The 12,206-nt window shown below is 40.2% G+C and overlaps 1 non-coding gene across 1 annotated transcript; it reads right to left on the reverse strand.

Moving 5' to 3' along the window:
* Positions 1-10,551: 10,551 nt before the first annotated feature.
* TRNAS-GCU (transfer RNA serine (anticodon GCU)) lies at positions 10,552-10,633 on the reverse strand. The gene has a single exon. It is a non-coding gene; the product is annotated as a tRNA-Ser (tRNA).
* Between the last annotated feature and the right edge of the window lie 1,573 nt (positions 10,634-12,206).

Genomic DNA, 12,206 nt, shown 5'->3' on the forward strand with positions numbered 1-12,206 from the left:
TAAATCACACATAGACCTTTGGGAGTAACTATGTTTCAAAATTCAGATTTTTTAAGACTATTAAAAAAATCCCAGTTCAGTTCACCTTGAGATTTGTCTCAGATGAGTTTTACTGCCAAATTTATGGGGGAAAAAAGAGTTCAGAGTTGTATGGATTTTAGAACTGTGGACGGAGAAGGCAATGGCAACCCACTCCAGTGTTCTTGCCTGGAAAATCCCAGGGACGGCAGAGCCTGGTGGGCTGCCGTCTATGGAGTCACACAGAGTCGGACACGACTGAAGCGACTTAGCAGCAGCAGCAGTAGAACTGTGGATAAGAGATCCTGGATATGTACTAGTGTCTCTCTCTCATCTATTTAAACATTTTCAAATTTAAGAAATTTTTAATAAAAATTTTCATATTACTCCTACCTCTAGTCACTTAATTTCACTCCCTAGAAACAGCCAAAGCTCTTGATTTCTTTTGTAGGTTTTCAAAGATATTTTATACATGTGGAAGCAATTATTTATTTATAATTTAACTCCATTATTTTATACAGATAGTAGGATATTATGCACACAGCTCCTCTGTTTGCTTGTTTAATTTTGGAGTTTTCCCATAGGCATAGATCTCTTTGTTTTTGACAGTTGTATAATATTCTATCATATAGATTTATTTAGCCAGTCCTCTATTGATGAGCAATTAGATTATTTCCAAATATTTTCTGTTTATAAATAATATTGTACTAAATATTTTTGTTTTTTTTGACACTTGGTAACAATATTTTTTAATATCATTTTATCTACACACTACTTTACTGTCTAACAGAATATTGAAAATATAGTCCAACATCCCAGTTTTAAGTGCAATAATCAGAACCACCATTGTATTTAGGAAGTGAGAGTGAAAGTGAAAAGTCGCTCAGTTGTGTCTGACTCTTTGCGACCCCATGGACTGTAGCCCACCAGGCTCCTCCATCCATGGGATTTTCTAGGCAAGAGTACTGGAGTGGGTTGCCATTTCCTTCTCCATAAATATTTTTATATATACATCATCTTACTCATATATGAGTATATCTGTAGGATAAATTCCTAAAAGTAGAATTTCTGAATCAAAGAATATTCATTTATTATAGACTACTAAATGGCTTTCAAAAGTAGTTATGAAAATTTCCAGCTCTCTAACACTATCTGAAAGAGGTATCATGCCCAATCTTCATCAAACTATTTGATTTTTGCCAATATACTAATCCCTTATGTTTTCTGTGATGCCAAGAAAGGCCTCCATTGTGCCAAGACTATAAAAGAAAATTCTCATGTGGTTTTTTCTAGGACCTTTACAGCTTTATTTTTTTCCTATTTAAATTCTTGAACCACCTAGAAATTACTCAGTTGTAAAATATGAGATGTGGATTGCACTCTGTTTTTTTTCCTCATATGTCTGTCTACCCAGACATCAGTTTTCATTCCAATCCAAAAGAAGGGAAATGGCAAAGAATGTTCAAACTACTGCACAATTGCACTAATTTCACATGCTAGCAAAGTAATGCTCAAAATTCTCCAAGCCAGGCTTCAACAATACATGAACCGTGAACTTCCTGATATTCAAGCTGGGTTTAGAAAAGGCAGAGGAATCAGAGATCAAATTGCCAACATCCATTGGATCATCAGAAAAGCAAGAGAATTCCAGAAAGACATCTACTTCTGCTTTGATTACTCCAAAGCCTTTGACTGTGTAGATCAAAACAAACTGTAGGAAATCCTTAAAGAGATGGGAATACCAGACCACCTCACCTGCTTCCTGAGAAATCTGTATGGAGGTGAGGAAGCAACAGTTGGAACTGGACATGGAACGATAGACTGGTTCCAAATTGGGAAAGGAGTACATGAAGACTGTATATTGTCACCCTGCTAATTTAACACTGATGGAGTATATCATTTGAAATGCCGGGCTGGATGAACCACAAGCTGGAATCAAGATTGCTGGGAGAAATATCAATAACCTCAGATATGCAGATGATACCACTCTTATGGCAGAAAGTGAAGAGGAACTAAAAAGCCTCTTGAAAGTGAAAGAGGAGAGTGAAAAAGCTGACATAAAACTCAACATTCAGAAAATGAAGATCATGGCATCCAGTCCCATCACTTCGTGGCCAATAGATGGGGAAACAATGGAAACAGTGAGAGACTTTATTTTTGCGGGCTCCAAAATCACTGCAGATGGTGACTGCAGCCCTGAAATTAAAAGATGCTTGCTCCTTGGAAGAAAAGCTATGACCAACCTAGACATATTAAAAAACAGAGACATTACTTTGCTGACAAAGGTCCATCTAGTCAAAGCTATGGTTTTTCCAGTAGTCATGTATGGATATAAGAGTTGGACTATAAAGAAAGCTGAGCCCTGAAGAATTGATGCTTTTGAACTGTGATGTTGGAGATGATTCTTGAGAGCCCCTTGGACTGCAAGGAGATCCAACCAGTCCATCCTAAAGGAAATCAGTCCTGAATATTCATTGTAAGGACTGATGTTGAAGCTGAAACTCCAATATTTTGGCCACCTGATGGGAAGAACTGACTCACTGGAAAAGACCCTGGTGTTGGGAAAGATTGAAGGCAGGAGGAGAAGGGGACGACAGAGGATGAGATGGTTGGATGGCATCATGGAGTTGATAGACATGAGTTTGAGCAAGCTCCAGAGTTGGTGATGGACAGGGAAGTCTGGCGTGCTGCAGTCCATGGGGTCACACAGTTGGACACAACTAAGTGACTGAACTGAACTTATCTACCCAGATGTCCCAGTACCATTTATTGAGTGATCTGTCTTTTCTCCACTGACTTGAAATACCATTTTTATCAAATTCTTAAATATTTGTGCTTACTTCTGGATTTTCTATCCTGTTCATACTATAATGTTTTTTTCATTGAAGTTTGTTTTAAAACCCAAAAGGCTTGTTCTTCCTTGTTATTCTTTTCTGAATTTTCCTGGCTACTAATGCTTGTTTACTTTTCATACAAACTTTTGAAGGTATTTATCTAGTTTGAAAACAAAATTCTATGTTAATATTTATTGGCGTTATATTAACACCTAGACTAATGATAGATGAAAGCTGACATTTTATCTTGGGATCCCGGATGAGCCCCCAAGATGATAGCTTACAGTGAATGTTGCTGCTGGATTTGTGACCTTGGAAGAGGATTTAACTCTGGGGCCAAAGACAGTCTCTGTCACTCAGAGCTTTGGGTAGATTTTATTCAAGCAACAGGGATCGAGAAAGCTTCCAACAATAGGCACTGGAAGGGGGCAGGAGAGTACCCCCCTTGCCAGTTTTTGCAAGGCATCTTACATGCATTAGCGAGCTGTTGATCATAGATAAACACCTCAAGGTTGACAGAGTTGCACCAGGTGCAGCTCTCTCCCACAACATACATATCTGCACAAGGGGAGTCCTCTGTGGGTGAGACACATTGTATAAGTCTTGAAGGAAAACAGACTTCTTTTTTTTGGAAAAGAGACTTCTAAACAAGATACATAGTTTCATTAATAGAACTTAAGAAAAACTTTCCTGCCAGTAGGATGTACTACTATTTTGTTGGGCAATTAGCAGCTCAAGGTTGGAAATAAGTTACTTTCAGGCAGAACCCATTGTCCTTATAGCAACACAGAACTAAAGGCGCCTGCTAAATGGTTAAAGCCTGAGCAAAGGAATGCAGGGAAATAAAGTTTGGCCGCTTGCCAGTTTGTCTCCTCCTGGGGCTTGGGGACCACTGGCCTCCCCAGGCAGACCTGCCTAGCCGTTAGCCCTTTCACTAACATGTAGAGAAAATTGATATGACTTTCTCTTCATATCTGGCTTCAGTAAACAAGATTTAAAGTTTTCTTATTATTGACCTGATAGTTTCCTCTTAAATTTATTTCTCAACGAAACAAAAAGACAACCTACTGAATCAGAGAAAACATTTGCATATGACATGATTGATAACTGGTCAGTGCCCAAACATATAAGGAGCTCATTTAACTCAAAGCAGAACTAAAGAAACCAGAAAACCCAACCTGATTAAAAATGAGCAGGAGATCAGAAGAGACATTTTTGCAAAGAAGACATACAGATGGTCAACAGGCACCTGAGAAGATTCTCAACCTTGCTAATCATCACGGAATTGTTAATGAAAACCACAATGAGATATCTCACACCTGTCAGAATGTTTATCCTCAAAAAGTGTATAAATAACAAATGTTGGAGAAAATATGGAGGAAAGGAACCCTTTTCACAGTTGGTGGGAATGTAAATTGGTGAAGCCACTGTGAAAAACAATATGGAGGTGCCTCACAAACTGAAAATAGAACTACCATGGTGGTGGTGGTTTAGTCACCAAGTCGTGTCTGACTCTTGTGACCCCATAGATTGTAGCCTGCCAGGCTCCTCTGTCCATGGGATTCTCCAGGCAAGAATATTGGAGTGGGTTGCCATTTCATTCTACAAGAACTACCATATGATCCAGAAATTCCATTCCTAGATATATACCCAAGTAAAATAAAAACACTAATTGAAAAACATACATGCACACAAATGTTCATAGCAGCATTATTTATAATAGTCAAGAAGTAGAAGCAGCCTAAGTGTCAATTAACAGGTGAATGAATAAAGAAGATGTGGTATATATACACAATGGAATATTATTTAGCCATAAAAAGAATGAAATTCTGCTATTTCAAAAATGTGGATGGACCTGGATGCTATTATGCTTAGTGAAATAAGTTAGACAGAGAAAGATAAATACTTTATATTATCATTTATATATAGAAACTTAAAAAGAAACCAAATGAATAATATAACAAAATAGAAAAAATTTATTTCTCTGTTTTATCTTTTTTGTTGCTATTGAAAACAGATCTTTTCTTTCATTCTGTGTGTGTGAAGGCAATTGATTCCTCTTGTTTATTTTTATAAGTATATTTAGTTTTATAAACAAATCCTTGGATACCTTCATATAATTTTAACTCTTTTCTAACTTATTTCTCATTAAATGCGTTGTCTAGTTCCTGCAGAGCAATATAAAATAATAGTAATCAGAATGGACATTTTTCTAACATGTTGCTAACTTCAAAGAGAAGGCATAAGATGTTTCCTCTGAAAGCAGGATGGTGTTGATGTAAGTTAGATATGTTTATCACGGTTAAGTAAGGAAATATCTATTCTTTTATTTAAATGTTTAATCTATCAAAATGGATGTTAACATAATAAAATGCCTTTTCCATATTTACTAAATGTAGATGTTTCTCACGAGATATGCTAATATGGTGAATTGTATTTAAAAGCTTTAAAATTTTAAACAATTTTAATGCTCTTCTCCATCTTGCCATAGAAAAATTTTTACTCCTCTAATGTGCTGCTGGATTCTGTTTACTCTGATTTTATTTAGGGTTCAACATAAATAAAAATATGTGGTTTTCTTTTTTAATGAATTGATTTTTGGTTGCACTGGGTCTTGTCTCTGCTCAGTAGTTGTGGTCCACGGGGCCTTTGCTCTTTGGCTTGAGGAATCTTCCCAAGACTGTGTCCCCACATTGGCAGGCGGATTCTTATCCACTGCACCACCAGGGAAGAACTAGGTGGGTTTTCTTATTGGTAATCAATTTTAGTTTAAACATCATTGTTTGTTCCCCACCCCCATCCAAGATCAAATATTCTCTTCTTTTTCTATATTCTAACAGTTTTAAATGCATTAGTATCTGTTCTGTAACTAGTTTATTAAAATTCATATGTGAAACTTATGTCTGATATTTTTTCAGGGTAGTTTGTTGACAACTTTATGTCTTCAATTGTAACTGGTCTGTTCGGATTTTTCACTTCTTCTAGGGTCATTTTCGTATGTTATATTTTCTAGAAATACACATATCCAGGTTCTTAAAATTACTCTGCATAGCGTTGATTAGGGTAGTATCTTTCAGTTTTTCCTGAATTTGAAATTATGAACATTTCTTCCACACTGGGCTGTGCCCTGCGACCAAGAGAGTTGCAGGAACTCTCCCCAAAGAGAACCCGAACCTTTGGACTGAATGAAACTGGAGCGGAAGGGGCAACGCATCTCCTCTAGACTCACACCGTTTCAACGCACGCGCCATTCTAGCCAGGTTATTTGAAGGTCCGTGGGAGCTGGAGATGCAAGAGAATGAAGAACCCAAAGACCTGGAGCAAATAAAGGGGACTGAGAGAGCAGAAGGCGCAGGTCGGGGGATTCCTCCAACACAGTGGAAGCGCAGGAGCCACAGCCAAGGCTGCCAGTCCATTTCACTTAAACATCACCGCAAACACCACCAGATAACTGTCCTACTGTGTAATGGTTAGTGTTCTGGGCTTTGAATCTGACGATCGGAGTTCATATCCTTCATATCATATCAAGCGACCTTTGGGTCCAGTTTAGCTTTGCCTCTCGGGTAAGCGACTAGGAGGAGCTCATTTCTGCACCACCCCACCCTGCTTTTTTTTTCTCCCCCTTTTTGAGTAACACCCCTTTCCAACGTAATGATACGTTTAGCTTCAAGGAGAGAGTTATATTTCAAAGCGAAGGAGTTCTCCAGTCATCATTTAATGCCCCTTTCTGTGATTCCCAAGTGGCCCGAGCCCTGGAGAAGTCAGAAACGGGCACTTTCTCTTGAAAGTTTACAAACTCCTGGGGAGCCGGTGGAAAGGGAAGGAGAATGAGATTTTCTGAAATGAAGACGATCTCTGGCCTCAGAATCGTCAAGAACCCTCCTCGCCGTGCCCCGAAGGCTGCTCACGGATGTGCAACCACTATCTAAGTTTTCCACACTTGTATACAAAAAATTGCTCTTTCTCTATCTGAAATTCACATATAGCCGGGCATTGTGTTTCATCTGGCACCCTACCGCCGACCTCCAGCGGGGGGCGCTTTCTTCGCCGCGGGGCATCTGCGGGAAGCGACCTCCCTGCTCACTGGGATCATTCTCGAGAGGTGGCCCTCTCTTCTGCTTTCCTTACCGACCCCCACCCCAACCCTAGCCTGGAAAGGCCTCAAAGCGGCAGCAAGCAGAGAAGGCGGGAGCGCAAGTTCCTCCCCATCTGCGGGCCGTTTTCCCGCGCCTCCTCTTAGGCGCTTTGAACGGGGTTAAAGGGAAATCTCGGCCTGCTTCCTCTCCGAAGTCTCCTGAAAGTCCACAGTCAAAGCAACCTCCCTGAAAGAGTAAAAGCCTGTCTAGATGGAAAGGAAGAAAACCTACTCTGATTGAAAAAGAACAACAAAAAAAGGTGGGGGGTGGGGGGTGGGGGATGGCTGCTGTTATCAGGCTGGGAGGAAAGATACAGGTAATGCCAGCTGCAAAGTAAACAGGAATCAATGTTTTCCCCAAGATCAAGCAGCAACTGTAAAAAGCCACCACGGCCCGCCCTTTGAGTGATTACTGCCTTCTTACGATGTCCCAGACCCACTCGGCTACGTCCCATCTATTACTGGAATACCTAAAAGCACCCTCTTTTCAAGACTATACCTAATCCCCAGTTAATCCGCGCTTCTTCTAATCCCTCCTCAGAAACAGCTATCCACCCAGACTGGCTTCTCGCTCCCCGTAGAGCCTCTTTAGAGTCATTTAAAGTAACTAGGTTCTTAATAAAGGCGGTTTTCTCTCATTTCTCTTGTTGAGCGGTCTTTCCCGGAGTATCCCTTCGCTATATTAATTCATTACACTGATTTTGTCAGGTTTGTTCCTGGTGGTCTTTGGCTGGTGTCTTTAACACCACCTTAGCTTGCTCTGTCAGTCCTAGCTGTGTGTGTAGAGGAGGGGTTAGAACAATTAATCCTGGCAGAGCAGGGAAAAAATCAGGACAGACACTCATGTTGATGCTGAAATGACAGGAGAAATGTGGGTCTTGGTGAAAAAAGATTTTACCAAGGCGGACAGCAACTAGGATAACCATGTTTTAAAAGAAAATAGAATAAAACTAGAGTTTCAAACTTTAGCATTTATCAGGGTTACCCCAGAGTTTGTTCAGGCACAAACTGTTGGGCCCCAGTCCTGGAGTTTGTATTTCTAACAAGTTTCCAGGTGATGATGATGCTGGTGTTGCTTGGAAGAAACACACTTTTGAGAACTGCTGAACTAGAGTAATCTCTTGGATTGCACAGGAGCTAATCCAGTGATCCAATATGAGACTTCTGATTTAGACATTTAAAATTGTCATTCTAACAAAAGAATCAAATGAGTTCCACCCTACAACCACAGAAGGCTCAATTTCACCAGTCCCTAAAATCCATTAAATCTTTAATCAGTCCAATTTATAAACTGCCACTGGATATCCAGAAAATCTGTAATAAACAAAAGCCACCAAGCTTATGAGAAATCAGGACTCCTATTTCCTTCTCACTGCAGGTGCTTGTGCTTCCATTCAGATGATCTGTGACAATGCTAGTTGAAATAAAAATTCCTCTTATAGGGCTGCAGGAGCAGATGTGGTCTGGTCTCCTTTCTACTTATTTGGTTGGGGGGCTTCCCAGGTGGGGCTAGTGGTAAAGAACCTGCTTCCCAATGCAGGAAATGTATGCGTTCCCTGTCCCCATGTCGGCAAGATCCCCTGGAGGAGGACATGGCAATCCACTCCAGTATTCTTGCCTGGAGAATCCCATGGATAGAGGAGCCTGACAGGCTACAGTGCATAGGGTCACACAGAATCAGACATAACTGAAGTGACTTAGCAGGCACACATGCATAAATTAATATAATCCCTATGGAGGAAATTGGAAAATATCTTACAAATGACTACACCCTAGAACACAGCTTATCTCCTAGACATTTATATTATAGCTATAGACACACATGCAAAATGGTGTATATATTTAGATGCAGATATATTTACCTTTTAAAATAAGTAGCATTATATACATTGTCTTGCACCATGCTCTTTTTCATTGAACATTATATTTTGGATACATGCACCCATATGTTCAAAGCAGCACTATTCACAATAGCCAAGACATGGAAACAACTTAAATGTCCATCAACAGATGCATTGCTAAAGAAGATATGGTACATGTATACAATGGAATACTACTCAGCCATAAAAAGAATAATGCCATTGGACCAACATAGATGGAACTAGAGATTATCATAAGTGAAGTAAGTCAGACACAGAAAGACAAATGCTATATGACATCACTTACATGTGGACTCTAAAATATACAAATGAATTCATTTACAAAATAGAAATGGACTCAAAGACATAGAGAACAGACTTGTGGTTGCCAAGGGCAGGGGATTGGGAAGGGAAGGATTGGGAGTTTGGGGTTAGCAGAGGCAAACTATTATATATAGGATGGTTAACAGCAAGGTCCTACTGTACAGCACAGGGAACTATATTGTGATACACCATAATGGAAAAGAATATATGAATAAAAAGAATATATATATGTAACTGTATCATTTTGCCATACAGTAGAAATTAATACCGGAGAAGGCAATGGCACCCCACTCCAGTACTCTTGCCTGGAAAATCCCATGGATGGAGGAGCCTGGTGGGCTGCCGTCTATGGGGTCACACAGAGTTGGACACGACTGACGTGACTTAGCAGCAGCAGCAGAAATTAATACACCATTGTAAATTAACTATACTTCAATAAAAGTGTATCTTGGAGAGCTTAATACTATACATGCATACTGTGTTTCTGGACTGACACATCAGGGCCAATAATGTCCTACTGGTGGGAAGGGTAATTGGCAAGAAAACTTTGCTGTATAGATTTTTATAGTTTTTGAATCATATGAACATAGTACTTACTCCAAAATGGCAATAAATAAAATAATAATAAAATGAAAAAATACATTATATTTTTTCCTCCCAAAGTCTGTCAAGATGGAAGTCACAGGTAGAAACTGCATGTTACTTTGATGGGGGGCGGGGGGGAGGGTAGTGCATCACAGGGCATGTGGGGATCTTAGTGCTTTGACCAGGGATCAAACCTGTGCCCTCTGCAGTGGAAGTGAAGAGTCTTAACTGCTGGGCTGACAGGGAAGTCCCAGATTTTTATTACCTTTTCTCAGGGAGAAATACTTAGCTTTAACTGAGAATATTGTAGTGTGTACTTTTTAGTTCTGTCATATCTCTAAGAGATACATATTCTTCCTTGTCAATGATAGGGATCCTTAGAAATGGTTGCTTTTAAAGTTAAAAGATAATAGACAAAAATTCCCTAAAGATAAAATTAACCTGATAATGCCTTAAATAATCCATAATTTTGTGTACACTTCTCTATAAACAACTTTATAAGCTCCTCTAAATTTATTAGGCAATGTTTTTCTATGGTCTTCAATTAATTCTCCAGTGATTTCCTCAGTGGAAAATCTCTAAGCAAAACTTGGAATGAAAATTTCACAGGAGAATGAAACACTAATCAAATGTATCATTTAACAAAGTTCACAGCCATGACAAAATGCTACTAAGGAAGTCGGGAACGGGGTGGGGGGGGGGGTGAATAGAAGGAATTAATTCACGTCAGTCAACTGAGTGAGTAACGAATTACCTTGTACAAAATGAGTAGCCACCCCCCACAAACTCAGCCAGTCGACGAGGATGGGATTCGAACCCACGCGTGCAGAGCACAATGGATTAGCAGTCCATCGCCTTAACCACTCGGCCACCTCGTCTCATGTAAGTCTTCCTTCTTCAACGTCTTCTGGCAGGCGTTCTATAGTAATGCATCTAATCGTTGTTTCCGGCTTAATCGTCACAACCACAGTGTGAGTTAGGTGTCTTAAAGTAAACTTCACAACGGACAATAATTGACGGACAATGCTTGGAGTGGTGAAGTTACTTGGCAAATACCTGATAACAGGTGAAACCAAGCATAATACACGTTGTTGGACACAGGCAAACATTGTCTTGCCAACTCAGCTCTGCGGCCCCGGGAAACACTCACCGGACTTTCAAAGGGTCCCTCGACCGCTGCATTTCTCATTGAAGGGACCGATTTCCCCACCTCTTGATCAGAACTCCCAGGATTCCCGTTTTCTACGTGGTACCAGAATCCCGATTCCTCTCTGTTTACTTTTGTGATATGCTCGCCAACCAGGAGATGCCCTCATTTGTCTTTTGTTTTCCTCTCTTGGCATTGAACAGTCTGAAAAATCAGCAACGCAGGAGAATGTGTTTTGGGGGGGGGGGGGGGAAGTAGAAAAGAGCGAGAGTTCTAATGGGAACTCGCTTGCATCGTAGCACAAGACTGGTTTAGCCCGACTCCTATCAACCAACGGTGGGGTGGGTAAATAATCCCAGATGCGGGAGTCAAGGTGCAGGTCCTGGTTATGGCTCTTTCCTAAGCCCCACTGTGCGGACCGGATTGAGTAACCCCTAACATCCCTTCTGGCTCTGACAACCTCTGGGATAAAATTACCATCAAGAAACCTTTCCCACTCACAAGAGTTTGTGTATTTTTAAAGGTGGCTTAACGGTAAAGAATTTGCCCGCAATGCGGGAAATGTAGGTTCGATTCCTGGGTCAGGAAGATGTCCTGGAGAACGAAATGGCAAACCCACTCTTGCCTGAGAAATCCCACCGATAGAGGAGCGTGGCAGGCTACAGGCCTCGGGGTCTCAAAAGTCAGACACTAAACAACGAAAAATAAAAATGTAGTGCAGAAGGTTGAAATGTTCTTTTCTACCAAAAATGTTGGTCCCTTTTTTTCCTCTCTATGAAATCTCTTAGCTCAGCCCTTAACTTTGTTGGGAGGGATTCCTATCTCAACTCATTCACCGAATTTCAAAATACCTTTGATCAGCACGAAACCCTTAGAGGTACTTCATCTAAAACACCGAATAAAACTATCTTATTTGTTCCTTTGAATGGGGCGAGTAAATTGTTACCCTTTGCGTCATCGTCATCGGCTACCACTCACACCTACCTCTCAGAGACTCAAAGGCAACCTCATTTCACACCAGTGACTTCAGAACTATTCCTAGTGAAAGCTCGGGGGTGGGGGTGGGGATAGGGATGGGGGTGGATTTCTGCTGTTAACTAAGAGTTTCACTGAAGTTTAACTTATACCACTCTCCCTACAGCAACAGGTCAAGGAATGTAATTGTTATTACACCAATGTCAGTGTAAGTAAACAATAACTGTTGTTAATAAATTTAATACCAAATCTAAGCATTAGAATTAAGGTACCTAGAAAGCATATTTTCAATTAATTAAAACTTTTGGGTTGATAATCTTAGTTTTTTT

This window comes from Dama dama, chromosome 7, assembly GCF_033118175.1.
Source record: "Dama dama isolate Ldn47 chromosome 7, ASM3311817v1, whole genome shotgun sequence".
NCBI classification, from domain to species: Eukaryota; Metazoa; Chordata; class Mammalia; order Artiodactyla; family Cervidae; genus Dama; species Dama dama.